At 47.2% G+C, this 27,551-nt stretch overlaps 1 protein-coding gene across 1 annotated transcript in view; it reads right to left on the minus strand.

The window, feature by feature from the left end:
* Window positions 1-26,244, minus strand: part of RTBDN (retbindin) — a 206,382-nt gene extending 180,138 nt beyond the window's left edge. Inside the window, exon 1 of the mRNA XM_069604133.1 lies at window positions 25,895-26,244. The gene's annotated coding sequence lies outside the window, so the exon portion shown is untranslated. The remainder of the gene's footprint in view (window positions 1-25,894) is intronic.
* Window positions 26,245-27,551: the final 1,307 nt, after the last annotated feature.

A 27,551-nucleotide genomic window follows, 5' to 3' on the forward strand; every position in this document is an offset into this window, starting at 1 on the left:
AGATGAACAAGCAAGGAGGGACATGTTCCCGTTCACTCTGCCGGTTAGCCATGAATAATCTGGGAATGGCCGTCTAGCCGAATATCATTCTGAGCAGTTCATTTCCAAGGTGACCTAAATGTTGAGGTGGACAGATTGAGCAGCCTCAATGTGGGGAATCGATGGAGTTGAATCCAGAGGTCCGTCTGGGTATTTTTCACCTCTAGTGGCTTCCGCTGGTGGACCTCTTTGCAACAGTGTTCAAAAGCAAGGGCAATGACTACACCTCATGGATGGGGCTTGTGAAGGGGGTCTCTGGTGGATGCCCTTCAGATCAACTGGAACCAGAACCTGTTCTGTGCATTCCCTCCAACTCCTCTCCTTCAAAGGGCTATTTCCAAATTAAAGTTGTTGATCAGTTGCTCACTGATTTTCAAAGCACATTGCTGGCCAGCAAGTATATGATTCTCTGATCTATTCACCTTAGGGTCTCTACGTCCCATCTGTTGTCACCCGTCAGTGGATCTGCTGTATCAGCAGATTGTACTGGTTCTTTATCCCTGACCTTAGTGCGGTGTTCCTGAGTAGTTGCCTCTTGGCCACCTGGGTATTTACCCCAGTAGGATTTAAAGATTAAACAGACAGGAAAACATCACCACAAAGACAGTATACTCGCTTTTGCCATTGGAGGGTAGATCGACTCATAGATCCACTGGCCTATAAGCTAAACAATGCCCTGTCTTTCACAATGTTTTTGGTGGAGGGTGGAGTGCAAATTGACATGGGTAGAACATATGTGGTTGCCACTGGCACTAACAGAAATTCTGAAAATGTTTCTTTTCTTCTTCTAGTCTAGTTGTGGGAAAGCATTTGTAAGGTATTGTTAGGCTTTTGCCCCCAGTCAGGAGGCCACATCCTGTATGGGATCTTAATGTGATCTGGCTACAGAATTAGTCAGGAGAAAATCATTTTAGAGACCTTGATTTCAGCCAGGAGAGTTAGTGAATATCAATCATTCTCTGCTACTAAACCATTTATGAGAGTTAGTGAATATCAACCATTCTCTGCTAGTAAACCATTTACGGTGTTCCAGAAGGCCAAAGTGGTGTTGCGCACCCAACCAGCACTTCTCCCCAATGTGATCGCTTTCCATATCTACCACCTAGCTCCGTTGCCCACTTTCTTTCTGTCCCCCAAATCAAAGGCAGATGGGGTCTTGCATATATTAGAAATAAGAAGAACATTGAAGTTTTATTTATGGCTGTTGTGGAATCTCACAAATTGAATACATGGTATTCGCCTCATGCCTTGCATGCTCATGCTGTTTAGTCCAAGGCTACAGCTGATCTTGTCAGAAACAAATTCTATCAGTAAAGCATTTAGTGTGTCCACTCTTTTCACCTTTTGCAGACATTACTTCTTGGACACCGACTCCTGAGATGATGTGGCTTTGAGACAACCGTCTTGGAGATCCTCTTCTCGGATCTCAGATGAGGGTCCTTCTCTCTATTTGTCTTTGTTCTTTGCAGTCGCCTATAAAGTATGGAGGAAAGAGGGCAGGACATAGGAGTGAGGAAATGTTACTGTTGTGTTCTGACGACCCCTCGGGTGGTCCATCTGGAGGAAATGGAATCACTGACCTCTATTGGGCTGTGACCGGCCATTCAAAGATGGCCACCGCCTTGGCCATCTTCTCGCCCATCTCAAGATGGCCAACGGGTTTGGCATACGCCGTTGTGATGCAGTGACGTCACTTCAAGATGACGTCTCTCGTCCCGTAGTACAGACTGGGAAAGGAGCACCATAAAGGAAGACTGCTTCCCCCAGTCGGTACGTCACAACACACAGGTTAGTGGTGATTGTGTGGACACTCCCTGATCTTTCAACCTCCTGGTTGTCCTTGTCCCTGGCTCTTCTCTGGTTCCCTTGAGTTTCCTTCTCCCCTTCCTGCCTCGCTTAGCTCCTGCTGCCTGTCATCTGTGCCACTCTGCAGGCCTTTTTCTCCAGTTCCCCAGCTCTGCTACTGCTTCCTGTTGCCTGCAATTTTTGCCACTCTGCAGCCATTGCTCTGCAGCCCATTAGCTATATTTCAAGTCCATCCTACAAGCTGCCTCGCTCTTTACCAACTCTACGAAAGAGGGGTTTTCCCACCTGGGTTTTCCCTTGGCAGCCATCATGGGGGTTCATCTGTCCTTCTGTTCCATTTCAGAAGCACAGTTGAGAAGCACCTGGGAGACTGACCTCCACCATCTGAATCACAGCGTTCCTGTCCACGCTAACGTACGCGCTAATTTCCCGACCTGACAGAAGCTACTGTAGCCCTAGTCCATAGCTCTCTTTACTCCATACAACACTGCCTTCAGCCCCCATAATATGTACCTAGTGCTGTCACTACAGAGGTGTGAACAAAGCGTGAATGATGGGCAGTATTTGTGACAGGGCTTTCGGGGCAGAGCTACATCCCATGGCATACTCACGTTCCTTTAAATTTAAAAGGTTAAGGCCCATTGTTCAGGACAATCCGCTTCAGTTGAGTCCCTTTGTAGGGGATGTAGGTTCCTCGTACAGTATTAAGGAAAGGGGAATGTGGGATAGGAGTAAGGTAGTCACTATGATGAGTAACATTTCCTTTTTGCTGTAGCTGTATACTTAATATTATGTGTTTAAAGAATGGGTTTGTGTGTGATGTGTGTTGAATATTGCTGTAAATATTACACCATTTGAAGAGAACTAGCTGTGTAGTTTAGTATAACCAGTTGTTCTACTGTTTCAGTTTAGAGTATTTTATAGGCATACGATTAAAAACATCAGTAAACTGTCTGTTTTGGCATGTACATTTTCACCCACAGTAAAACAATCTCTTCAAGCCCAAGGTAGCAAGTAAATCATGGGAAAGAGATTCAGAGATAAAAAGGGAATGAGTAAAAGAAGGGATGCACAAGAATGAAAGTGAGTGACTGATACAAGGGAGTGAATGATAGGGAGGACTGAGATGGGATAAGAGAGATATGACAGGCTAATGGAAGGAATATGAAATATGTAGATGAGAGAGAAAGGAGCAAAGCACGAAAATTAGATGGAGGGAAGAAGGAGAGCCTGCCGAGAAGGAATGAGAGAAATTGAAACTAAGGGAGGAAGGTGATGAGAGGAGGGGCAGAGATATGATATGGCATTTGTAACGTGCTTATACACAAGTGTTTTCAAGGCGCGACGAGGCAAGGGAGGGGGAACGGTGAAGACAGAAAACGATCCTACTAGGCCAGGTTTTATTAAGATCGCGCAAGTGCAGGGGAAGGGGAAAGGTGCAGGGGGAAAGGGGAGGGGGCAGTGCAGTACATAGGATAACAGTAAAATCAATAAGAGAGCCAATAAATAAAAGTGCAGCAAGCTGGTAGCAAGTGCAAGGATAAGTGCAGACATCAAGTGTCAAGTGCTAGTAGGGGCTGTTGAGATATAGAAACAGCCCCCGAGTGCAAGGGTTGCCAGGTGGGCAGTGCAGGTGTGCTACTGGCTGGGGGGGACCTGGTCCCGAGATCAGAGGGTAGCCAGGTAACCAGTGCAATTTCAGATTCAGACGGGATATCAGCGGTTTATAGTGATAAAGTCGAAATACAAAAAATCGAAAGTCAAAATGTCAAACAAATCGAATGTCATGGTTACCATGGTCCTGGATGGCGTATAGACAGTCAGAGATGAGAGGAGGAGAAAAGGTAGCTGAAGGGAGCCTGAAAATGAGCTGAGTGTCATCCGCATAGTACTGAAAGTTGGGGCAGAGAGCGGCAATGCAGTGGGCAAGAAGTGCCAGGCATTGGTTGAACAGCCAGGGAGATAGGTTAGACCCCTGGGGAACATCGCAGTTAGAGATAGAGGAGAGGAAGGACCCAAGTTGGACCGGGGAGGTTCGATCGGAGAGGAAGGAGGTCAGCCAAGCCACAGCCTGATCGGTGCTACCCAGGTTATCACAGAGACAGTTGAGCAGGATGGCATGGTTGACCATGTCAAAGGCCGACGAGATACCAATTCAGATGAGGACAGAGGCGGTGTTGGAATCGAGGCTGGAGAGCAGGTCTTCACGGATGTTCAGGAGAGCAGTTTCCGTGCTTCTGGCAGCTATGAAACCAAACTGATGGTCATGGAGACAACCAACAGATTCAGAGTGAAGATTAAGCTGGGAGATGGCCAACTTTTCCAAGAGTTTGCCCAGGAAAGGAGTGATGGAGATTGGACGGAAGTTAGCCGGGCAGGAAGGGTCAGCCGTGGGTTTCTTAAGAGGGTGCACAAGGGGGTGCTTCAGAGGAGAGGGGAAGACTCCAGTGGCAAAGGAGTGGTTGCAGAAATCATCCAGTGCAGGAGCCAGGGTGTCAATGTGGTCCTTGATGGTTTTGGAGGAACTGGGGTGAACCTGTTTTGACGAGACTTTCATAGATCGGACTTGTCTAGAAACCTTGTGTGAGCAGAACAGGGGAAAGGCAGAGAAGGAGGGAGGAGAGGTGGCAGGAGAAGGGCCAGAGGAAGGGATGGGGTAGAGGGAGGAGGAGGAGGAGAGGAAGAGAGAGAGGGCAGGATATCTTGAGTTTTAGAAATGAAATGAGAAGCCAGGACTGATAAAGGTGAAGCATGGAGTGTTAGAAAAGCTGGAGAAAGGAAGGTAGAGAGGAAAAGGTATGAACGAAATGAGGGAGGCAAATCAAGAAATCAAGGAATAAAGAGAAGAGATGCATGATATGAAATAGAGCAGTGAGAGAACATTGCTAAAGAAAGGGATATCAAGGGAATGACCGGAGGTTGAAGGGTAGACGGAACAAATATGGAAAAGGGAGCAAAGGAGAAAGGAAGATATATTGGGTGGGGAAGGAAGGGCTTGAGAGGAAGGAAGAAAGATAATGGGATAAATTAAGTAACGGGTGAATGAGTGGAAGAGAGAGAGAGCAAGGAATGAAGGATAACAAAGGCTTGCCTCACAACAGGGTTTTTGCACACCAAAGCGCCCTTGAAGTGCAAGACTAGAAAAGGTTGGTAGGTTTAGAACGACAAGCAGAGAAGAGCCCAAGGAATAAAGGGTTCCTCCATTGTGATGTTTAGTGGAATTATCCACTCCCCACACTCTTCCTGCACAGCAAAGCTCTTCCGGTATGATGCAGAAAGGCACAAGTCATTTTTTATCTTAACAAGGATTGGACCCCTTGCAGCAGGCTTAACTAATCCCCAGTGGCTTGTAGCTTTTATAAAGAAGTGGATACCACCTCTTTCTTTGATGCATTCCTTAACTGAAAGAAGAATTAATTTGGACCTCTTTTAGCAGAGTGGACCTTTCCAAAGGCCTCAGCCATTGAGCTGAAGGAGTGCTTCAAGGCAGAGGCAAGCTCTGCCTCCAACCCATCCCCAGGGCACAAAAGCGGTGAGCTGCTGCTGAAACAAGATCTGCCTTTCTACTAGCTACTCTGGAATCCAGGGCCTCACCGGAGGTGAAGCACCGATGAAGGTGTTAGCCAGCCTCCCCATGTTGGGAGTACGAGAGCGGTATGCAATGATAAAATGGAATCCCAAAATAACGAATGCAAAACAACGAAAATGAAAATAATGAACTTGGGGGGAAAAAACTAAAAATGCGGTTCGGAGTGGGAATAGTGATTTTGTGGGTAGGTGAAGTATTAGAAAAAAAGGGGGGTTTGGAGAGGGATCCCCGCCAAAAACAACAGAAAAGGAATTTGTTATTTTGGTATTAGTTGTTTTGTATTAGTTGTAATTGCATTAGTTATTTGGGGATTTGATGAAATGACATGGAACCACGAGAATAAGGAATCATTTGTCCCTGTGCCCTTGGATTTGCCTAACTGCCCCATCTGTCACACACTTTCACAGCTGGTGCCTTTCTTTGGGGACTGCAGAAGTGGAAAGAGTTCTGTCCCTGCTCTGCGTCTCAGGAGTTCATAGTCTATGCTTTAAGGAAGAATGTAGGTTTATTTTCCGTTCTTTCTTTGACTTCAGCGGCCACCCTAGTATAGTGACTCCATAGTGACTTACTAAGGCTGAAGGAGTCTTTTGGGCTCATTCCTCTTCCACATATTTCACACCCAGGCTCGCTTAGAGGGTCATGTCAAGCTTCTTTGTCTGTGGTCTTCCAGATTGGGCTATGTCCATTTCCCTGTAAGATTGAACTTATCTAAGTGTGACCTCCCCAACTGGATGTGTTGCTGTGGGGCCCCCTCCATAGGCTAGATCCTTCCCGCTACACCCTCTCACCTTCCCCAATGGGAATTCTTAAGGCAGTGAAGGAAAATTATATTGGGGGTGGTCTTCAGTATTTTCCCCCAGCTTCCCCAATATCCACCTTTGGCATACAGTTGTATAGTGGAGTGGGCAGTACACCCCATGCATCTCTCTCTCGCTCACTCCTCTTTCATTGTCCCTTTATTTCTTTAACTTCCTCTCTTTCTCTCCCATTTTGTCTCTTTCTTACTCTTATTTCATTACATTTGTAAATCGCTTTTCACCAAAAGCGCTGAACAATTCTTTTATTAAAGAAGCGGTACAATCTTATGTTAATGCAATATGTATTAAAACAAAAGAGGAAAAACAAACAAAATTAAGAAGGAGAAGAAAGAAGATAAGCTTTTAGATTTGATTGAAAAATACGAAGAGATGTAACAGAGCGAAGAGAAAGGGGAGGAGAGTTCCAGTGTTTAGAAGCTAGAAGAGCGAAGGAATAGAAACTGGAAGAGGGACAGTGGGTTTTAGGAACAGTGGGAAGGAATAGATTCTGTGATGTGAGAGGGCAATACGGGACAAGGAACGAGAATAACGAGGAAATATAAGCAGGAGCCATTGACGCCAGCTGCACCATCGACGCCAGCAGAGCCAATGACGCCGGCTGCGCCCTCAATGCCAGCCGTACCATCAACGCCAACCGCGCCATCAAAACCTATTGCCCCATCGAAGCCAAAAAAGACTTAGACGACTCCTCAAGCGGCAAATCGAAATTTTTTCAAACCCTTGATGCTTATACCTGAAAAAACATATGTTTGTTTACCAACAAAAGGATATTTTAAGTCTCTCACCTCAATATATGAGGAGAATGAACCTTCAGATAATGATGCACCTTTTGGTCTCCAATTTGGTACACCAAATGTGCCTGAAAGTTTATTTCTGAAGAATCAAGGTTGAAAGATCTTTATAATTTATAGACGGCCTCTGGGGTAGACACCTCATCTGAACTAGATTATGGAAGACCAGAGGCTGGGGAGCACGCTGCTGCTTCATATAGACAGCTAATGTCCAAGGTAGTAAGTAGGACTCCCCTCCCATTTGAACAGGATGATTTTACGGACATCCTGGATAAGGGTTCACAGATGGATCCTATACTGTCTTTTCATATTGCTTTCCAAAAAAGGGTGGCGGCAAATTGGGAGATGCCAGAGACTAATCCGGCAGTGAGCACAAATCTGAACAAACAAAAAAATGTCCTTCCAGTAGTGACCCCGGCTACCTGTCTAAACACCCCACTCCAGAGAGTCTGGTGATATAGGCAGCTACCATAACTTTCAATCAGACAGCATATCCTACTATCCCTCCAGATAGGGATGACAAAAGAGTAGATGGATGGGCAAGAAAGGTATTTTCTGCAGGGAGTATGGCACTCATGTCAGCCAACTCAACATATGCCCTTGCAAAATTCTCATTCATTCTATGGGACTGCATTTCCATGGTGGCAGAGCACATTCCAGAGGGGAAGGGAAAAGACGGGTTCTTGGCTATTGTTAGAGATGGCAAAGAAACCATGTGTGAGTCTCTTCAGTAGGGTCTGGATTCTGCTGACTGCATCAGCAGAGCCATGGCTACTAGCACCGTAATATGCAGATTTGCGTGGTTGAGGCAGTTAGGATTTGCACCGGATGTGCAATCCAGACTCCCCAACATGCCCTTTGATGGGTCTCACCTTTTTGGCAACAAGGCTGACGAAAGCCTTGAGACGTTGCAGACCGCAAAGGCGGCAGCCAAATCTTCAGGTGCCGCTATTAGGCCTTCTCAGACCTTTCGTCCCAGTGGACAACCTTGGAGTGGTAGATCTTTTCACTACTACTCCTCAGTTGGAAGAGCGAGAGGAATGGCTGGTCAAAGAGGCCAAAGATGATTCCTTCATGGTGGACGAGGGAGAGGTGCGAAGCCCGCTCAAGCAGGGGCGTCTTTACCATCAGCCACTGCATCAGCCAACTCAAAACCTCTCTGAGGTCTTGAGTCACAGTTCACCAGTGGGAGGAAGAAAGTACCATAGCACATGGGTACTGCCTTCCTTTTATTCAGAGACCTCAGAGCAATCCACCAGGAAGCCACTCTTGGAGGATTCCAGATCAGCTCCTTGTGCAGGAAATTTTAACCCTGCTAGAGAAAGGCGCTAAAGAACCAGTGCCTGTAGAGATGGTATTCTCCATATTTCCTAATACCCAAGAAGGACGGGGGAATGAGACCCATCTTGGACTTAATATACTTGAACAAGTTCCTCAGGAAGGAGACGTTCAAGATGGGTACCCTTTCTCAGATCAGCTTCAGGACTGGATGGTATCATTGGACCTTCAGGATGCTTACTTTCATGTGCCAATTCATTACAAGCATAGAAGGTACCTGAGGTTCACGGTTGGCAGTTCTCATGATCAGTTTCGAGTTCGGCCATTTGGCTGACCTTTGCCCCAAGGGTTTTCACCAAACGGATAGCAGTGGTGACAGTGAGTCTCAGGAGAGGGGGGATTCACGTCTACCCCTACCTGGACGATTGGCTGATCAGGGCGCGTTCTCCCGGACAAGTCCTGCATCACCTTAGCGTGACCTGCCACTCTCTTCACAGACTGTGCTTCTCCCTCACTTACAAGAAGTCCTGTATGACATCTTCTCAAAAGCTCCAGTTCATCTGGGCTGTACTGATACATCGTTGGGAAAGAGCTTGTCACCCGAGGTGAGGACTCTAGACATTCTGCAGATGGTCACAAAGTTTCAGAGTGCCCAGCATTTCCCGGCCTATGATTTTTTGAGGTTGTTTGGCCTCATGGCATCATGCATTTGTCTGGTGCCAGAGGCCTGCCTGAGAATGAGATCCCTTCAATGGGCCCTCAGAACAAAATGGTCCCAGTTCTCAGGAAACATGTCAAACCTACCTCAGATTCCAAGCAGGGTTGCATGGGATCTCCTGAGGTGGACCTGCAAGGACAACATTCTGAAGGGAGAACCCTTTTGGCAACCATGGCCAGAGATAATAGAAGGAATGGCCACCTCACTCACAGGGTGGGGAGCCCACACCAACGATCTGACAGTCAGCAGTCGTTGGTCTCCATCAGAGTCCAAACTACATATCAATCTTTTAGAGCTGAGGGCAGTCCGACTAGCACTGAAGGCCATTCTACCCTCTATACGGAGAAAGAATGTCCTGATAATGACGGACAATACGGTGGCCATGTACTACCTCAACAAGAGAGGAGGTTTAGGGTCACTACCACTGTGCAGAGAGGCAATGCAGCTCTGGTACTGGGCAATTCAAGAAGGAATCTCTCTATTGGCAGTTCACCTAGCCGGAGAGGAGAACACGGCGGCGGACGCTCTAAGCAAGCAGAGCACTGTCTCCCAAAGTGGGAACTAGAAGCATAGGAGGTCTTTCAAGAGATCTTTACCCTTTGGGGTACCCCTCAAGTGGATCTGTTCACGACCAGTGCCAACCGGATGTGCGAACTGTACTGCTCCAGGGAATTTCCCTCAAGTGGAGCTCTAAGCGACACGTTCGTAGTGGACTAGGAGTTTCCACTCCTGTATGTGTTTCCTCTAGTCCCCGTGTCCCCGTCATTCCTCAGGTCATTATGAGGTTGAGAAAGTTCGGGAAATGCATGATCCTAATTGCCCCAGATTGGGCCAGGAGGACGTATACCCGGACCTTCTAGACATGTCCATCTACCCTCCAATACATCTTCAACTAAGAGACGACCTTCTCTTGCGAGAAAAGAGTTAGGTTCTCCATCCAGAGGTCAAGACACTCATCCTTCAGAAAACACATGTTTTGTGAAAGGCTGAGATACAAGAATTGTGACCTTCCACATGATGTAATGGAGATTTTGCTTTTGGCCAGAAGGCCAGCAATTAAGTCCTTGTACCGTCGCCGTTGGAACAAATGCTGCAACTGATGCAAAGACAAGAATGTAGACCCTTGTCTGTGCAAAACACATGAGGTGTTTTCTTTCTACTTTCCTTAGCTAATCTTGGGCTCAGGTTGGAACTATTAAGGGCTACTTGGAGGCGCTATCCAACTTTAAGTGTTTGTCAGAAGAATGTTCATATTTCAAAATTCCACTGGTGACACAATTTCTCAAGGGGCTCACCAATGTATTCCCCCCCATCTCCCTTCCAGGTTGCAATTTAGGACCTTAATCTGGTACTCAAATTTCTAATGTGTGCACCCTTTGAACCTTTACATTCATGCCCATTAAGGTTGTTAACTTTCAAAACAATTCTCTTCGTAGCATTAACTTCAGCTCGTAGAGGAGTGAATTGCAGGCACTTTCATCTAAGCCACCCTTTACTATCTTCCATAAGGATAGGGTTGTTCTGAGGGTTAAGCCTTCATTTTTACCCAATATAATTTCTGATTATCATGTGGGGAAGAAAATTGTTTTACCTACTTTCTATCCTCCCCCTCATCCTGGTAAAGAGGAGGAGAGATTACATAGTTTGGACCCAGGCAGAGCTTTGAGCTTTTACATAGCTAGGCTATCAAAACTTTGTATTGATGATCTGCTTTTTCATAGGTTCTACAGGCCACAATCTGGGTCAGGCTGTTGCTAAACAGACCTTATCCAGGTGGATCATTCTGGCAATTTTGGAATGCTACCGACTGGCGGGCAAGGATTCTCCTGAAGGGTTAAGGGCCCATTCCACCAGGGGCATGGCTATCTCTACAGCCCTGCTAAGGGCTGTACCGTTTAAAAATATTTGTGAGGCAGCAACGTGGTCTACTATTCACGTGTTCACAAAACATTACTGCCTTGAGTCTTCCCTTGGTCAGGATGAAAGCTTTGGGAAAGCTGTCCTGCACTCGGTTTATGAAAACCATTAAAAAACTAAATTCTTACTCCCTCCACCAAATCTAATACTGCTTTTGGAGTCTATCAAAGATGAGGAATACATGGGAGGGTACAATCCATTTGAAAGAACAAGTTACTTACCCCTGGTAACGGTCTTTCGACTGGATGTTCCTCCCACATATTCCTCATGGCTCTCCCAGCCTACCCCACTGTAGAATTTCCAGGCTGTTACAGCTTTTGCTCCTTCAAAGTTGAGTACAGTCAAACCTGTGGTTTTGCAGGTAGTTCTACCGTAAGAAAAACAGAACTGAAGCCAATGGCCGCTGCTCGTGCTATATATCCCTTCAAAGACATCATCCTTGAGACAGAAGGCCTTGAGGGACATTGAGTCAACTGCATCGGCGCACAGCGCCCTCTGCCAAAAATATTTTTCCAAAGCAGCTGAAGCTGGATATCGAATATCAAAGATGAGAAATACATGGGAGGAACATCCAGTAGAAAGAACGTTACCATGGGTAAGTAACTTATTCTTCCATGCCAACTCAAGCATCTGCCTGGTGGTTTCAGAGGCTTCTGGGTCTCATGGTGTTGTGCATTTAAGTTGTGCCTCTGGCCAGACTCATAATGAGACCTTGGGCAGGGCTTGCAAAATCTAGTAGCTCCCTCGCATTGTCAAGGAGATTTTATGAAGGGCGAGCACCATTTGAATGGTACTCCACCTTGCTTGCGAGTATGAGGATGTTTGAAACTTTTATTTGATATTTTCTGCAAACAAACTTTGTTTGCCGTAAATGGCAAATAAGTTTCACTGTACATGGCTGGCCTTTTGGTGAAAAATACAAATATGAAGCACGCTTATGGTGACATGCACCATTTTACCGAAAGGACTGGTAAAAATGTTGTCTTGGGTCACCATGGGGCAAAAGTATTCATCTCATGTCGAGTATGTAAACTAAAGAACTCGCCCTGCGGGTGTAGTGAGATTTTTATGATTTGGTGAGGCCTGCTTGCACTTGCATTTACTAGCAAACTGGAATCATCTGTCAGACCATGAGTCCAGAAAGATTCCCATCACAAAGGAAATCCAGAGTTCTAGCAAGTGGTGTACTTTGAAGGGGAACCTTCTGATGGGGGGGAGGGGCTTTTCTCCTCAAATCTTTGTGACGACGGACTGCTCTCTCCTGCAATGCAGAGTCCACTTTCAAAACCACCAAACTCGCCGGTTGTGGAACGTCCAGAAAAGACTTCTTCACACAACCTTTTTAGATTTGAGAGCTTTTTCTGAGTCTCAGGTTTTTCCTCCCTCTGATCCAGGTGGAAGTGGTTCAGGTGTTCACTGACAACACCATGGCCATGATCTATCGCAAGCTTTGTGATTGGTGCCTTCTGAATTCATCCTCTTGCACCGCATATTCGGGGGGGGGGGGGGTGAAAGCAGACTCCTTGAGCAGGCGGTTTCATGCGATGTCCAGTCAAAGGATCGAAAAAAAGGATCGAATTTTTTTAATTTATTTATATATTTTTTAGTTTGGGTTGGTAAAAAAGTGTTTTTAATAAAGAAAACATGGATTCGGGGGAACCCCCCCCTAAAAAATTTTTTTTAAAAAATTAAATCCTTTTTTTCGGTCCTTTGACTGCCGAACAAAAGGCATTCGATCCTTTTGTTTTCGAAACTATGCCCTGCAACCGTTTCATGCCACTCACAAATGGATGCTGTACATGTTGGCCATCATACAGTTTTAGCGGAAATAAGGACATCCTTCAGTGGACTTGTTTGCATGATGACCAGACATCATGGTTTTGCCGGGACGGTCACCTCTGTCCCCCTGCTGTCTCATTTTTTTTCTCCACCAACTGTTATCAAGTAAATAAACTTTGGACGTTAAGAATTTTGTCATTTTAGGATGGGCTCGAACCCCTAACTTTCCAGGTACGAGCAGTGTGCATTAACTGCTTTGACCACAGAGGCTGGGTGAGAGGAAAGTACACAGCAAGGCATCTAATGGCAAACGGAGAAAAAGCAACTTTGTTATTCATATTTACGTGCTTTTTTGTCAAAATGTAATAATTGAGATTGCCAAATTTTCACACTATATACCAATAACAATCGACTTCATTGTACAAATATAGCATTAAAATACATAATTCAATTAGTATTACTTAAAATATATCATGGTTGTTATTTGCGTGGTTTTATCAACACTCAAAGCCACACAATTTTTATGCAGATACTGTGGAAATGGGGGGTCGGGTTAAGGGGTGGAGGGCTGAGTGGGTTTGTCCTTCTTTTATGTTGTTGGCTGTCCCGTTGATTTCTCTTGAAAACCTGGTCACCCTACTTGTTTGCGACCAAATGCAGCCATCTGTGTTGAGAGTACGCCTCTCATTGGGAGACTTCCTATTAGACTCCTTCAGCCTAGATCAGGGACTGGCCTATGGGGCAATAGGCCCATGGCCGAACCAAAAACACAAAATGCTGGTGTGGCGTGTGGGCCGCTTTTTTGGCCAATGTGGATCAGTTTGATGAGTTACATCACTGTGCGGCTAATCGTTTTGACCAGTCTTGCTGTATAAATATTCATTAAAATGCACAATTTGCATCATATTTTATCAGAAACCTCCCCCTTGGGTACTATTCAAACAGTGTCACAAAAGGAATGAGAAGCCATTTGTGCCACGTTTTCTTTGGTGCCCGAGACAATTGTATGTCCCAGTCCGACCCCAGCCTAGATTGGTTGGGGAAGTTTTCTTCCCTTTCTCCACCTTCATGGAGACTCTCGGCTTCAGCCTCGTCTTGTTGGTGCCTGACTCGCTGCGACAGATCTGGCTCTCGGACTCCACAAGTGCGTTTGACAGTTCTCTTCCTTCACTATTGTGTTCAGGGTAACGCACCTCATTTGCAAAGCAAGTTGGGGGCATAATTAAATAAACACTATTACATTTAGACAGTGAACCATACGTTAAAGTCCACACTATTCAATTCAATAATGTTAAAGCAAGGAAAACTGGAAATATCAATAATATAAGTGGACTGTGTTGAAACACCAAGAGCTGCTGCTTTTTTTTTATCAACACCATGTAACAGCTATAGGCATCTCATACACCTGTCATTGGCCAGGAATTGGGGAGGTGCTGTGGATAGTAAAATAAAGGCCTCAGCAGGCTCAGTGCACCTGCACTCTTTGGTGCACTCCTCCTTCAAGGAGAATGCACTCCACGCAGCATTCTGTTCTGCCTGAAACCTTTTGGAACTTACATGGAGAATGACACTTGGGATGTGGTCCAATCGTTACCCTCTGCTACGCACATGACTCGAGCTGGCAATTGGAAGCTGCAACGCATGCCAGCAAATCGTGTGAGTCCTGGCAAATGTCAGCTTGTGAATCCTGCCCTACCCAAGGAAACCTTCCATTGCAACTCTTTCCCGCCCCAGAATGCAGACAGCTTACTCAGCAAAATCAGGGCACAGTTACTACTCGTTTGTCAATGTTGAAAGGGGAGGTGGAATTCTGCCCCTTTGGATGTCCTGCAGTAGAAGCTTTTAAAGTGATTGACTGGCAAGTTTAGTGAGGCGGGTGGAAAGCCACCAATGGTCCTTTCAACTCAGCCCCCATTCAGGGTCTCTGCATAAGATCTCTGTTGGCCAGAGACACCACTAAGTATGGAGATCACCCAGAGAGGATCACGCCATGGTTAGACCGCCCAGCAGGAGCAGCGTGCCCTACAGGAGGCTATGCCAGCTGCAGGCCCGAGTTGAGTGAACCATGTACACCGTTTCCGATCTCCCCTCCACAAGAAGATTCGCCTGTTAAGTGGGAAGGGAAGTTGGCATGGCATTTATAACGCACCTTTACACAAGTGTTTCTAGGCACGACAGGAATAGGAGGGGGAAACAGAGGGAGGACAAAACAACGATCTTACTGGGCATTGTTTCATTCAGATCCCACAAGTGCAGGGAAGTGAAAGGGGAGAAGTGCCAAGAGGGGTGGGGGGGGCTGAGAAGTGCAGGTAATCAAAAAATGCAGCCAGCGGTAGCTCATAAGTGCAGAGAGAAGGGACTGTAGGGTTACAGATACAGACCACTAGTGCTGGGAGAGTCAAGAGGCAGTGCAAGGTATCACCCAGCCATGAACATAAGCAATACTATCTGCTTTTTTAGGTACAAAGCGTTATCTAAGGGGTTTCATTGAGGTTCTGTGGAAATACATTGCTGGCAGTACCCTCCCATTCCACACACTGCCCAGCAGTGAGCACAAAATGATAAGTGGGAGGGAATGGGCCTTCCCTTTGGGAGGAATGAAGCTCACAGTCTGTCACATGTAGCTCTCTGGGTTCTCAGAGGACCTATGGGTCTTCCCTTGGGGTGGAATTCAGCTCAGTCACGTGTAGCTCTCTGGGTTCTCAGAGGATTTAGGAGTCTTCCCTTGGGGAGGAATACAGTTCACAGTATGTCACTTGTAGTTCTCTTGGTTATCAAAGGACCTTGGAGTCTTCCCTTGGGGAGGAATGCAGTTCACAGTATGTCACTTGTAGCTCTCTTGGTTATCAGAAGACCTACTATCCAACGATAGCCAGAGCCCTTTTCTAGGGCACCTCAACTTCCTGGTCCTCAAATGTAAGCCATGGATGGCTCCTCCTTAAGGAATGAGGTTACCCTTTGTATGTGAAAACCTCATGGTGTTCCCAACAAATATACAACAACACAACACATACACCTGAGACTATACAAGCACACATAACATTTGAGGGTAACTAGAGACTATTCAGGCACACATACAACTAATGGGTATTCTCGAGACTATTCATACACCACATAGGGTACTCCCTTACGTGTTACAACATGCTTTTAAGGTAACTATACCGCTATGTTGGATCTAGTACAGTTCCTCGCTACTATAAATAATGCATCCCCATCCCCCTAGTATTAGTTCTGCGAAACTATAATCTGTGCATCCCCAGCTCCCTACTGTTTCACCAGCTCCAGAGTATATGTTTCTCGCTGCTATAATCCATGCATCCAAGTCCCCCCTAGTATTAGTTCTGAAATACTATAATTGGTACAACATAGCTCCCTAGTTTACTAATGTATCACCAGCTCCAGAGTACGAGCTTGTTGCAACTGTAATACATGCCTCTGTAGTGCTTGACAAGTGCAGTTGGCTGTCTGCTGGTCTGGGAGCCGGTGAAGAGGTGAACTTGACTTCTTGGATAACTATTACAACAAACAGTGTGGCTCCGCCCCTTACCAATCTCTGCCTATTTAACCAGAACGCGCGCGCACCGGCGCTCGCGCTCCAAGCCAAGTACCTGCAATTACTGCGTTGCTGCGTTCCTCTGCGCTTCTGTGGACTCTTGTCAAGTGGTCATAATATTTTCATTGTGGAGGTCAATATATTGTAACTGACATTCTTGTACAAGTATAATTACTGTCATCAGTATACTTATATTCATCTTTTGTCTTGTTTTAAATAACTATTACAACAAACATAATGTGGCTGCGCCCCTTACCAATCTCTGCCTATCTAACCAGAAGGCGGGCGCACCAAGCCAAGTACCTGCAAGTACCGATTTGCCGCGGCGAAGCACCTGCAAATGGCAACATGAAAACTCCAGGTTCAACTTAGATAGGTTTCCAATTTGCTCGATGTGTACTGCAGCGTACACTTTGAAATCGGACATGCCACCCGTAGATAGCAATCATGTTAGTAAAGGTAAGCGTAAGGCGTCCGATAGCACCCCTCGCAAGTTCACTGTTAAAACATTGCATGCTGTAACTACCTCGAAGACAGAACGTACGATTCCAGCTGAGTGTAAACAGATCCACTCTGATATACGACACTCCTGCTGCAAAATAATTCCCAATTTACAACTCTAAAATTCAATTGTGCAGATTCTTCTACTTGCGCATAAAATAATTCCGGTAAAAAATCAAACAACGTCTCGAATTCTAGGTACTCAGTTAACCATTCATCAGTTAGTCACATTTCTTGCGTAGATCCAGCTGTGACTGATTTCGATGCTAACGACTCGTGCTTTTCTAAATGCGAGGTTCCAGACAACCTATCTCACTCACCCTTATTCTTCACTAATGGAACTGAAGAACATTCAATCAGACTATCACTATACACTCTAATAGTGAGTTACCACACATGGATCAAATAAATGAAAAAAGTGTGAATCCATCTTCATTAAATACTCTAAAGCAATCATGCATCTCAAAAGCTCATTTGCCTGATGAGCAACATGCTCCCGTACAAATGGCTCCTCAGGTAACACTTTCAAACTACTGTAATCTGTGCATTCTCATCTCCCTAGTATGACTTTCTCACTACTATAATGTCTGCAAACCCAGTTACTTAGTTTTAGTTCCACTGTACTGTAATCCTTACCTCCCCAGCTCCATTATATTAGTACGTCAGTACTATAATCTGTGCATCCCTTAGCTCCAGCACCTCACTACTATATTGTTGCTATGTTATGTTATTTTATTTGTATTGCGCCAAAGCCCGTGGGCATCCAGGCACAGAGAGACAGAAGTATGAGGCAGCTACTACATGATCAGTCATATTGGTTAAAGAGTAGTGTTTTTAATTGCTTTCTAAATTCGAGGTGGTTTTCAGTTTTACATACTATTGATGGCAAGGCATTCCAAGCTATTGTCCCTCGAACGTGGAAAGCCCGACCAAGGCCCCTAGCACGTTTGACCGGGTGTTTCAAAAGATAGCTCTCGGCAGATCTCAGGTTACTTTGGGGATGGTATGTGCTTACTTGTGCTTTCAAATACACGGGAGCATTCCCGTAAATACATTTGTGGCAAGTCTTTAATAGTTTAAATTGAATGCGAGCTGCCACTGGTAACCAATGTAATCTTTTCCATGTTGCAGTGGTTGGTTCCAAACGTTTCATCTGAAAGATGATACGTGTGGCTGAATTTTGAATTTTTTGTAATTCTTGGACATCTGACCTGGTTGCACCTCCCAGTAGGGCGTTACAATAATCAACTCGAGGGAGGATCACGACCCTCACCAACTTAGTTCTATTTTCTATTGAAATTAAGGGAGCAATTTGTCGTAGCACCTTGAGATGATAATTAGTGTTTTTTTGTGATAGCAGCTACATGGGCGTTGCAATCCAGGCTTTCCTCCATGTAGGTGCCGAGAGTCTTAACTTTGGGTACAACCTTTATTTGTCTGCCATCAATGATAAAGTTGGCATACTCCTGCCTAAGGTCTGCTCTCACGAGTCTTGGACCAAACAACATAAGCTCTGTCTTGGCTGCATTCAAACACAGCCAGTTGGTCGACATCCATCCTTTGATGGTCAGGTAGATTATATCCAGCAATAGCTGATCCTTCTCGTGGTCCCCGGTGATCTCTAGGACCAGTTGGAAATCATCTGCATAATTGCAAAAAAAAACATCTATCAGTGTCAACTCATTGCATAATGGTAGAATATAAATGTTGAGTAGCAAAGGGGAAAGACAAGCCCCCTATGGCACCCCACATACGATGGTTTCCACATCAGAAGCATTGTCACCCCAATAAACTCGTGAGAGGCGGTCCTCCAGAAAGGATCTGAGCCATGTAATTGCTTCTGGCGAGAGTCCTCCCACCTATAGCCATACGCTCCAACAGGATTTTATGATCTAGCAAGTCGAAAGCTGCTGATAGATCTAGTAACATCAGCAACCCCGACTTGCCATGTTCCAATTTTGAGAGCATGTGCGTCTGGAGGACAAGAAGAGCACTCTCCGTACCGTGGAAACTCCTAAACCCAGACTGTTTCTCATGTAGAATGCCAGCAGTGTAGACATGAGCTTGTAGCTGCAACGTGGCTACTTTGTCAATGAGTTTAATAAAAAACAAAGTATTTGTAATGGGCCTGGGATTAGTGGCATCTAAAGGGTCCAGTCCTGCTTTTTTTAGTAGAGGTGTCACTGCTACATTCTTAGTATCCCTATCCCTTAGTATTAGTTCTTCGCTACTGTAATCCCTGAATCCCCAGCACGCTAGTATTAGTTCCTCACTACTATAATGCATGCATCGCCAGTCTGCTAGTATTAGTTCCTCACTACTATAATACATGAATCCCCAGCTCCCTAGTATTATCTCCTTGCTTCTATAATACATGAATCCCCAGCTCCCTAGTATTAGTTCCTTGCTACTATATTCCATGCATCCCCTGTCCTCTAGTATTAGTTTCTCGCTACTCTAATCCATGAATCCCCAGCATGCTAGTATTAGTTCCTTGCTACTATAATGCATGCATCCCCTGTCCCCTAGTATTAGTTCCTCGCTACTATAGTTCATGAATCCCTAGCACGCTAGTATTAGTTCCTTGTTGCTATATTCCATGCATTCCCTGTCCCCTAGTATTAGTTCTTCTCTACTATAATCCATGAATCCCCAGCAGGCTAGTATTAGTTCCTTGCTAATATAATCCATACATCCCTGATCCCCTAGTATTAGTTCTTCACTACTATAATCCGTGAATCCCCAGCACGCTAGTATTAGTTCCTTGCTACTATATTCCATGCATCCCCTGTCCCCTAGTTTTAGTTCCTCGCTACTCTAATCCATGAATCCCCAGCACGCTAGTATTAGTTCCTCGCTACTATAATGCATGCATCCCCTGTCCCCTAGTATGACTTGCCCACTACTATAATCCATGAATCCCCAGCACTCTAGGATTAATTCCTTGCTACTCTAATATGTACACCCCTGTTCCACAGTTTTAGTTTCTCGCTACTTTAACCCATGTCCCCCAGCCCCCTAATATGAATTCCTTGCTACTAAAATCTGGGCCTCCTCATTCTTTAGTATTAGTTCCTTGCTCTGATAATCTGTCATCCCCAATTTCGTTCCTTAATTCCTCACTACTCTAAACCGTGCATTCCCAGGTCCATAGTGCTAGTTCCATATTACTATAATCTGTGCGTCCCTGGTATTATTTGCTCTCTACTCTCATCCAAATCTCGCCAGTGCTATTCCTCACTAGTACTGTCTGTGCATCCCCAGCAAGGAAGTAGTAGTTCTACATCACTAATGTGGAATCTCCCAGTCCCTAGTATTAGTCCTGCACTACTATCTGTATTCCTATTCTCTAGTATTAGTTCCTCGCTCTGATAATCTCCCATCCCCAGATCCCTATTATAAATTCCTCCTGACTACAAACCGTGCATTCCCAGCTCCATAGTATTGGTTCCGTACTACTATAATCTGTGCCTCCTTAGGTTCCTAGTATTACTTTACCACTATTCTAATCCATGCACCCATACCTCACCAGTGTTATTCCTCACTACTATAATCTGTGCATCCTAGTATCATCATTGCTGCAAGAATCTGTGCATCCCCAGCCAGGAAGTATTATCATTACGATTATTAGAGTATTTATTGAGCGTGGACCTAGCTTTGGGAAGCAACGGAGCACTTTACAATCACAGGGGGAAGACCACAGTAAGGGAAGCAGAGAAACAAGGAAGGGTGAGCTGGCAGGGGAGGGGTGTGGCGGGCAATTGGCAGAAAGGGATCTACAAGCAACCAAGGGGGAGTCGGTGGGGAGCACATCAGAGTTTCAGGTAGGACGGGTAGTGCAGGGTGTGTGGTTGAGGGTTCAAGCTGAGGGTGCACGGGGGTGGACGGAGTCCCTCCACTTTTTTCAGAGGACACCTTGATGGTACGACGTCCTTTCATCGCCTGCATTTCCATCCCCTGGCATTTTAACGTGCATATTACAACGAATATGCTCATATTTTTTAGGGGGATTGGGGGAGGGCAGATAAGGGTTTGGGCGGGTAGGCAATAGCCAAAAATAAGTGTGGGCGGTCCGTTTGGGGAGGATGCCCCCCAAAAAAAACGATGAGTATCATTTTCTTGGAATGCACACATTAAAATGACGGGATGAAATGACATGGAACCACCTTGATAAGCTAAATTCTGGTGCAGCAACATTCAATTGGTATGTTAGCGCCCCCCCTCATTTATTTTACGACTTGAATGACTCCTGATGTGGCTCTAGGTGTTAAGGTGGAGGTATTGGTTCTTCATTACTATAATTAATCTGTGCATCCCCCCGCGCCAGTATTAATAACTCACTACTGTAAACCGCGAGTCTCCAACTCATTGGAATTATCACCCACACAGGCCCGGCACTATAGTATAGCAGGGCCTCCTCGCCCTACCAGCCTTGCATCCATCACCGAGTCACCGACCTCCCCAGTACCTGCCTCCATTGCCCACCTGCAAACGAGCCCAACCTTCTCCCTCCCGCTCCTGGGGCGAACCCACGTCACCTGCACCTGCACCAGCCCCTCCCCGCTGCCCCTCTAGCATCGGTACCGCATGACTGTGTAGCCCACCCTTCTTCGCTAGTACCAGTACCACATTAATAATGCGACTTCAGCGGCCTGCAGGCCTCTGCACCCCGCCCAGTGGCTGACCTCCACCCCATTCCCCGTACACCCGCTCGTGCTAGCATCACACCTCCATTAAGCACCCCCTCCCCCCTCACTTAATCTGTACCCAGGGCGCCTCGCCCCGGACGTTAGGCTTCCGAATAACGGTATATATCAGCCAGAAGAAGGGGCGGGCCCCAACTTCCTTGGGAAAGGCCGAGAGCAGAATCGTGTGCGAATAATTTACCAGAAAAATACCAATTATATGATGCCACCCTGCCCACCTTGCTCGGGTCACACGAGGAAGGCGCTTCGGTTGCCAGCCCCTGCTTTAAACAGCGGCCGCTCCTGCAGGGCAAGTCTGCTGCTTGCGTGTACAGTATTCTCAATAAATGTGCACACTTCCTGGGGGGGTAGTCAGGGGGTTCCATTCCGAGCCCTGGAATTACACATCTTCTATAGATTTTATTACTGTACCCCGAGAAACCTCACTTCTGCACAAAACATCCCAAGAAGATGCTCAGTGCGTCTCGCTGAATGTCTCCCGCTGCTTTGCGCTTAGTGAAGACGCTGCTACTCAGTTTCATATGGTAGCCATTATACCGATCTCGGAAGGATGAAGGCCTGAGTCGGCCCTGTGAGATTTGAACCTTTGACCTGCAGAGCGATCAGCCCGCCCAGAATGCATTACAGCCGCGCCCCCCCCCCCCCTTCTGATTTAATGCGTCTATCACACGTTCTGATGCTGCGAGCTTCATAGCAGGTAGAATTGAGCATTATTTGCCTTTCTTTTTTTCTATGGCAAAGTTTTTTTTATTTTATCAGTTAATGTGAAGCTGTTGGCACAGGTCGCTGTCATTTCGGAACGACGCTCAATTCTTACTTTGAGTCCTTTTTTTTCTTCTGGGCGCTAGCTGGTGTCCCGTCATTAAAACGAATGCCCGCGATGACGCAGCAATACTCGCAAAGCCTTCCTTACGTAGCTGGGTAAAGACTACGCCCATCCGTCCATTACACGCTTGCTTTTTCATTCATAAACAGTAGCCGCGTCCAATACGTGCGAGGGTTTCATGCCAGGCCGCAAGGACGGTGATGACACAGCACGGCCGGCAGCAGAGCTCTGGGGTAGAGGGTGTCCAGGCTGCGAGGGGTAGGTTCCAGGGGGTGCGGGGTCAGTAGGGAGCTAGAGTGAATCCCTGAATTAGATTCACTCTTTAATTGGGAGGTAGGGGTGTCCGCCTATCCATTCCGGGGAGGGAGATCAGGCTCCGAGACACTGGTTCCGGATTTAATGATGAGGTGGCTGAGGTACGGACTGTACACCATTGCCGATGGGTAGAAAGCCCCGACTATGGCAGCCTGAAGGGGAACATGGAGGGGGGGGCATATCGGGCTAGGAAGGTTAGGGTAGGGGGGGAATTCTCGTTCTGACAGCCAGAGGAGGTTTGTCAGGCTCTGGCAGAAGGGAAGGAATTTCGGATTCTTGTGGTAGGGGTAGACATGTCATCCTCGGGCTGCTTTGCAGTGTTTTCACCTCTGGCAGCCTAGGTTGCGATTTAAAGTTCTGACAGCCAGAGGAGGAATGTCAGGCTTTGGCAGGAGGGATTGCAGGCTCTTGCTCTCATGCTAGTTTTCAGGTTCTATGCACAGATGAGGAGATTTCAGGGCTGGCCGTCTGGATTAGAATTTCACGTTCTGGCAGCCAGACTGTAGCATGGAGGGAAGGTTTTGAGGGCTCTTGTGGTCAGGCTAAATATTTTAGATCCTGTCAAGCAGGATAGTGTTGTCATGCCCTGTAGATGTGCAGACATTTCAGGCTCTAGCTGTCTGGGTAGGGATATCAGCTCTGCCAGCCTGGGTAGGGATTTCCAGATAAGGAATTTCTGGCTCTGGCAGGAGGGAAGGGATTGCAGGATCTTCTGTTTGGGTAAGGCTTTTAGCACCAGTCAGGCAGGGTAGGGCTTTCAGGCTCTGTAACTGGGGTAGAGATTTCAGGCTCTGGCTGTCTGTGTAGGGATATCAGGTCTGGCATTGGGGATTAAGTCTGGCAGAAGGCACAGGGATTTAAAATTCCGCCTGTCATGGAAGGCTTCACAGTATCTTGCCGTGCCAGTATGATTATTTCATGCTCTGGGGGTCGGGAAAGGGATTTTAAGCTCTGGTGGCCTGGGGGTTTGGGCTCTGACTAGGGATTGGGGACAGTTTAGCTGGGCCGGGGGATAGGAATGGAAAGAATTTAAGACTGATGCAGCAGTTTTGGGCATTTTAGGATGTAGCTGCTGGGGTGGGCACTTCAGGCTCTGAGGTTTGGGGTAGAGATTTCAGGTTCTAGCTGCTGGGGTAGGGATGTCAGGCTCTGAGGTTTGGGGTAGAGATTTCAGATTCTGGCTGCTGGGATAGGGATGTCAGGCTCTGAGGTTTGGGGTAGAGATTTCAGGTTCTTGCTGCTGGGGTGGGCACTTCAGGCTCTGAGGTTTGGGGTAGAGATTTCGGGTTCTGGCTGCTGGGGTGGGCACTTCAGGCTCTGAGGTTTGGGGTAGAGATTTCAGGTTCTGGCTGCTGGGGTACGGATATCAGGCTCTGAGGTTTGGGGTAGAGATTTCAGGTTCTGGCTGCTGGGGTACGGATATCAGGCTCTTAGGTTTGGGGTAGAGATTTCAGGTTCTGGCTGCTGGGGTGGGCACTTCAGGCTCTGAGGTTTGGGGTAGAGATTTCAGGGTCTGGCTGCTGGGGTAGGGATGTAAGGCTGTGGCGACTTTGGGATATGGAGTTCAGACTCTTGGGTCATGGCACTGTTGTGTTGGCAGGTACCACATTTTCATGGTAAGACGTTCGTGCATTGCCTGTCACAGTAGAGATTTCAAGTTCATACACATGGTGAGGATTTTAGGCACTGGAGTGGACATCTACAGCTCTAGCTGTCGTGGTAGGGATGAGAGCCTTTGGCTGCCATGATAGTGATTTAAGGTGGGTGAGCCAAAGGTATGGATCTCAGACTCTGGAAGCAGGGCAGGTATTTCAGCGTCTGTACACGAGAGTAGTACATTCAGGCTGAGGCAAACAAGGTAGGGCTTTAAACTCTTGCAGCTGGGTGTAGGGGTTTCAGTGCCTGGCTCCAGGGTAGGGCTTTTAAACTCTAGCAGCTGAGTGTAGGAGTTTCGGTCTCTGGCTCCCATGGTAGGGATTTTCACCTCTAGCAGCTGGGTGTAGGAGTTTGTCGCTGGCTCCCAGGGTAGGGATTTTAAACTCTAGCGGCTGGGTGTAGGGGTTTCAGTCCCTGGCTCCTAGGGTAGGATTTTAACCTCTAGCAGGTTGATGTAGGCGATTCAGTCTTTGGCTCCCAGGTTGTGGATTTTAAACTCTAGCAGCTGGGTGTCGAGGTTTCAGTGTCTGCTTCCCAGGGTAGAATTTTAAACTCTAGCAGCTGAGTGTAGGGGTTTCAGTCTCTGGCTCCCAAGGTATGGATTTTAAACTCCAGGTGCTGGGTGTAGGGGTTTCAAGGTAGGGAATTTAACCTCTAGCAGCTGGGTGTAGGGGTTTCAGTCTCTGGCTCCAAGGGTATGGATTTTAAACTTTAGCAGCTGGGTGCAGGGGTTTCAAGATAGCGAATTTAAGCTCTAGCAGCCGGATGTAGGGGTTTCAGTCTCTGGCTCCAAGAGTAGATTTTAAACTTTAGCAGCTGGGTTTAGAGGTTTCAGTGTCTGCTTCCCAGGGTAGGATTTTAAACGCTAGCTGCTGGGTGTAGGGGTTTCAGTATCTGGCTCCCATAGTAGGGATTGTAAACTCTAGGTGCTTGGTGTAGGGGTTTCAGTCTCTGGCTACCCAGGATAGGGATTTTAAACTCTAGCTGATGGGTGTAGGGGTTTCTGTCTCTGGCTCCCAGGGTTTGGGTTTTTAATGCTAGCTTCTGGGTGTAGGGGTTTCTGTCTCCGGCTCCCAGGGTAGAGATTTTACACTCTAGCTGTTGGGTGTAGGGGTTTCAGTGTCTGGCTTGGGCGTCGAGGAAGGGGCGGGGTCCAAGCACCGGTTTACAGGGTATAGATTGTAAACTGCCGCCTGGATGAAGGGGGTGCAGGCTCTAGCTCCCTGTGTACGGATTGTAAAATAGGGAGTAAAGCGAGCAGTGTTATGTGGCTAGGGCAGGAATTTGGGTGGGTGATGTTTTGTGACGGGTAGAACGCCGGGACCCCCTTTTAAGTTAATGGTTAGCCACCGAAATAATGGAGGTTAGATCCCACACCTATAAGCGGGTCGTGCTAACTAGGCAGTCACCAGGCGCTATAAACACAGGGGGAAGGGGGCGTCCACCTGTCCTTGTTCCGAGGCGATCGCAGTGCGGATGGGCCAGGGACTGTAGGAAAATACCCTTTTTTCGGGACAGCATATGCTAGCGGAGCCCTGCAGGCACCCACCCCAAGGTTTATCTCCCTTTCCCCTTCCTTTGCATATGCCCGGCTCGGCTCACCTGCGCCTGATAGCGAGTAGCGGATGCTGGTGTCCAAACGTAGATTTCACTAGAGGCGTCCAATAGCACCGGTGGTCTGCGGATTCTCTGACGGGGGAGGTGATGCTGTCCTGGTGGCCCTGCACCGCAGAGGCGGCTGCTGATACTGCAGGCAGAGGGTCGCGAAAGCAGTGGAGGGTCGCGGACGCACTGTGCCGATGATCACCCGCTCTCTCCGGGGGATTTGTGGCGCTCTCCTGCAGATCCGCTCCCGCTGGATGCTGCCGCCACCTCCTGCGCCTGTGTCCGTCTGAAGGCCGGGAGATCACGGACGAGCTGTCACCCCACCTTATGCCCCCCGCATCACTCCTCCCCACCCCCTCTCCCTGTCACACTGCAGCATCCAACGGCAGTGCCTGCCTCTTAAAAGGGCAACGTCAGCCTTGCAGAATCGTATTTTCGTGACTGATACGCCAGTAAAAGGGGGAGGAGGGCACCCCTCCCACCCCCACCTGTTTGTGCTGGGAATGCGGGGGTCAACGAAGTGGGAGCACAGCCACACAACCCAGCACACTTCTGCATGCTACAGCATCACCAGTAAGGTACCACACAACACACCTTTTGCGAATAGTGTTTATTGTGTGCGGCATTGCTCAAATCGGACAGTTCATCGCCCAATTACAGCCCACCCCCACCCCTCCCGATTCGGGGACCAAGTCGCGGAGTAAAGCAATTCTTTCAATGCCAATCTGTACTGCACCACAACATCGATAGGAGTTCTCTGACTTGGAATCCAGCATCGTAGGATAGTTCAGCCATCACTTAAGGAGTCCATGCTAGGGGTTATGAGTCTGGCTAGCTCCACCTAACGCATTCATGGATGCCACACCCGTCCTGTGGCTTGACCTGGCGCGTGGGGACTACCCGTGCAGCCCGACCCAGTACAGGGGTCTTGTGCGGCAGAAACATGCGAGGGTAACCCCCTGAAGCCCTGATAATAATGCCCAACCGTTCCACATGAAACATCTTACATATAATAAGAGGAACGAGGTTACAGTCTCTGACAAAAGAAGTCCACCTTTTGTTGAAGGTGGGCCAAGAAGAACGTGCCAGCCTTTATCACAGGTCATGTACCGGGAGAAGAACACACCACCGCTGACGCCCATTCGTGCTATGAGTAGAACACGAATGGTTTCTAAACACAGGCGTTTCTACAGACGACTTGTTCTCTGTAGCCAGTCAAGCAAAATGCCCAGGCTTCGTGTCCCGGCTGCTAAAAGTGGGCGGGTCACTTCAGAGAATGGCCAAGTTGCAGTGCAGGTGTTACAATGGAACCTGACCTCTTTAAACTTGGCAGCCTGACTCCTCAGGTCCACCAGTGTGGTTCTTGAAATTCGCCGACAGAATCCACATCGATGTTCTTCAAGGCCAGAAGAGGCCATTTTTAGTTGCGGCTATTAGGCGGTGCTTCAGCGCCACCTATAAGCCAAAAACGATTGCATTAGCGTACAGCTAGAGAGAAATTGCATATGCAGAGGGATACAAAGCTCGGAGGTGTTTGGCTATTTTCTCACCCATTGACTTCCCAAGCCAATGGTAACCCCTATGGTCATTACCAGCCAATTTCTTTCCGCTCCCCGCCCTAAACACATCCTCCTATGATCTCTTTAAGCAAGGG

Source organism: Ambystoma mexicanum, chromosome 3q, assembly GCF_040938575.1.
Source record: "Ambystoma mexicanum isolate Mex_15411 chromosome 3q, UKY_AmexF1_1, whole genome shotgun sequence".
Classification (NCBI taxonomy): Eukaryota; Metazoa; Chordata; class Amphibia; order Caudata; family Ambystomatidae; genus Ambystoma; species Ambystoma mexicanum.